Source organism: Alligator sinensis, unplaced genomic scaffold (assembly GCF_000455745.1).
Source record: "Alligator sinensis unplaced genomic scaffold, ASM45574v1 scaffold248_1, whole genome shotgun sequence".
NCBI classification, from domain to species: Eukaryota; Metazoa; Chordata; order Crocodylia; family Alligatoridae; genus Alligator; species Alligator sinensis.
Window position 1 is genome coordinate 2139665 of NW_005842130.1, and position 3586 is coordinate 2143250.

Consider the following 3586-nt stretch of genomic DNA (forward strand, 5'->3'; position numbering starts at 1 on the left):
CAGCAGGACTCCCTTCACCTGCAGATGTCTTCCCATGTAGACACTGCAGATCATAGCCTTTGTCAACATGGCTTTCCATGTTTGCAAGAAGTAATGTTCATATATTAAGGAGAAAGAGTTTGATTTCTTTTTAAGCTGAAGAGTTTAGCTTGAGTGCTTAAAAACAAAAACAAACAAATAAAAAATCCCCCCCAAACTCCTCTTGATTAATTCAATAGTTTCTAAGAGTGTATCCTAAAATTCTCCCAAAATTCAACATAGGCTAGGTACAGACATTGCACATAAACTGGTATAAGTGGTCAGAAACCAGACTAAACCTGTAACAGAACAGAAATCATCAGATTAGTTTAAAAAAGGCAGAACCCAGTCTAAGATAGACCTAGATAGATGTAGTATTAGACTTAATCAGTTTGCGTTGCAGTAGTTTATTGAACTTCTGTCCCAGATCCCATAGCAAATCACCTTAGTTCGCTGTCCTCTGGCATCCCAGGTGCCCCTCACAGGGCAATGTGCTAGCCTTGGCTGGAGCTCATCTACTCCAAGCTGTCACAGATAGGATCCAGAGAAGCCTCCGTCTCCTGCTTGTGAGGCTGAACAGATTGTGGGGGACACACACTGGCCAATCAGAGGTGGCTGGCTGCAGAATTCTCTGGCACCCTGTTGTGAGCACCTCCCATTTGCTGGTCTTGGCCAGTGGCAGGCCACCTCTGTGTCCTGCACCCACCTCCCTCTCCCTCCCCAAAGAGCAAACATGAGTTCTGTTTGTTCATGAGTACTGCGTGCAATTCTGGGCACCGCACTTGAAGAGGGATGCGGATAACCTGGAGAGGGTCCAGAGAAGGGCCACTCGTATGATTAAGGGCTTGCAGACCAAGCCCTATGAAGAGAGACTGGGGCACCTGGACCTCTTCAGCCTCCGCAAGAGAAGGTTGAGAGGTGACCTTGTGGCTGCCTATAAGTTCATCACGGGGGCACAGAAGGGAATTGGTGAGGTTTTATTCACCAAGGTGCCCCTAGGGGTTACAAGAAATAATGGCCACAAGCTAGCAGAGAGCAGATTTAGACTGGACATTAGGAAGAACTTCTTAACAGTTAGAGTGGCCAAGGTCTGGAACCGGCTCCCAAGGGAGGGGGTGCTCTCCCCTACCCTGGGGGTCTTCAAGAGGAGGTTGGATATGCATCTAGCTGGGGTCATCTAGACCCAGCTCTCTTTCCTGCCTATGCAGGGGGTCGGACTCGATGATCTATTGAGGTCCCTTCCAACCCTAACATCTATGAATCTATGAACTAATTTAGGGCACTTAAACAAAGCTGCAAAAGTTAGTGCAAATTTGCCTAGCCTTACAGGTGAGACCAAAAAAGCCCAACAACTTGTACTAGGTGAAATTTGAGAGGGTTGTGAATAATGTAGCACAAGGAACTATAATAAAAGTGCAGCTGCAACCTCAACTGCAGCATCTATTAGTTACAGCAGGGCATGCACGTGCGGAGATCTCAAATTTGAAGCCACTGTAAAGGGATGCAATCAGTAGCCTTTGCTTCTCAACAATGTTACCAAACAGAGATTCCCTGCAATGTTGTACTCTTGTCAATCCAGCCTTTCTGGCAGAGGTGGCTCATCCCACCAAGAAATATCCATCCAGCTACTTTGACTTAGGAAATGAAGGCTTCACACAAAAAATGGAGTTGGTGACTTTGGAAAGAAAGAGAAGGCACTCTGGGCACCTATACACATGCCCAACACCTCTCCAACGTGTGCTAATTAGCGCATGTTGAAGCAGACTTGATTAACTGAGTCTGCTTCAGCAGCCTTTGCATCATATATATTCAGCCTCCCTGGGTTTCAAAATGGCAGCAGGGGCACTTTAATTAAAGCTCATTGAGTTCTAGTTAAAGCGTCCCCATTGCCATTTTGAAACACAGGACACTGAATACAGAAGACACTGCGGGCACTTTAATTAGAGCAGTTTCCAAGAGCCAATTTAATTAAAGTGCACCCCCCCCCAGCATGTGTAAAGATGCCCTCTAGTGTCCACTTACCCTTTTATCTCTCTGCCTGTTATTTTCATCTTTGGACATTCAGGCGTTGCCTACTATTTTGGCTTAACAGATGCAGAAGCGCAGCTCTCTCTCTCATTGACATGCTGAGAGAAATAATCCTCCTGCTCTTTCCAGAGGATGTGAGAAGCAGTGCCTAGCTTTTATATGCTCATTTGGAGATTTATAGCTGGTTCATAAAGGTGAGGTCAGCTTTGCAGTATAAAGTCACTATTCCAGAAGTCACTTTAAAATGTACCTTTTTTCCCCAGTTTACAGAAACATAACATTTGCAGCCTTGCGTACAGAACAGGAACAAGCTGCAAATCACTAGAGTTAAAAAAGTATCACATTTCCATTCCATAGTTATATTACAAATGATAATTCTGGCTAGGGAAAACACAGATTACATCTCTTGTCTCTGAGGTGCTGGTTACCAAGGCAGAGAAAATGTTTCTGCCAACAGTGCAGTTCCAAAATATAAATGTTTGCCTACAAAAGCAGAAGACAAAAGCTAAGTCATAGAATGGTATGTGCATACCTGATATCACAAATAAACTCTGTTTCCTACATGTGTGCTCTGGGTTCCCCTTTCTGGGAAGGCTGGGCTACATTTTATTCTAGCATCTTGTGTGGAAAGGAGGATAACTTTCCAAGAAGGGAGGTATTTTAGTTTCAAAGTAAATTTTAGGAAAACTCAAAATGTGATGCTTCCAATCAGCATATGTTTAAACATTATAAGATCTTGTTTGTGGAATATATTCATTCTTGCATACTTGAGGATATTTCCATGGTACATTATACAACAATAATTGCTATGGAAGTAAAGGATTTCAGTAAAACTTTTTGGATTAGAATTCCACCTGCTGGGTGTCTCAGTGGAAATTAAGGGTGTTTTAACATGTGCTCTGAAGGGCGGGGGGGAGGGGAGGTTCTTTAATTAGAATGGCTACAAGACAGCTTTAATTAAAGCACTCGCATTGTCTCACTTATCAGTATCCCTGTGATTCTAAATGGCAGCGGGGGCACTTTAACTAAAACACCCCATCACCATTTTCAAGCATGGGGATGCTGATACACAAGATGTGGAGGCTGCTAGAAGTGCGCTAATTAGCATGCCCCAGCAGACTTGATTAATCAAGTTTGCTCTAATGTACATTATTCACAAGCCAGTAATTACAGCATGTCAGAGAAGCCTCTCCACACTTTTACAGGCACCGTCGGCACCTGAGAGTGATTCTATTCTATTAGGTTCAAGTCCCTGAAAATCCATTGATGTATCTAGTTTTATGATAGTCTTAAGGGAGGGATAAGAGTGTGAGTCAAAACAGCAGCAAGGGGAAGAATGACCCAGCTATCTTTTGCATTAACTTTTGGTTCAGTTCATCTCTATTTTGTTGATTTTCTTCTAGCTCCACAGTACTATTGTTACACGCTGCTGTATAGCTAGAAGCCAATCAACTTCATCTAGTTCTACAAATCATACCTTGTTTATGCTGGAGGAGGAACCCCGCTTTTCAGAGGTTCTCATTTTCATTTGGCTCTTTCC

The 3586-nt window shown here is 43.4% G+C and overlaps 1 protein-coding gene across 3 annotated transcripts in view; it reads right to left on the reverse strand.

The window, feature by feature from the left end:
• ADAMTS16 (ADAM metallopeptidase with thrombospondin type 1 motif 16) overlaps nt 1–3586 on the reverse strand; it is a 184787-nt gene that overhangs the window by 98165 nt on the left and 83036 nt on the right. The window lies entirely within an intron of this gene.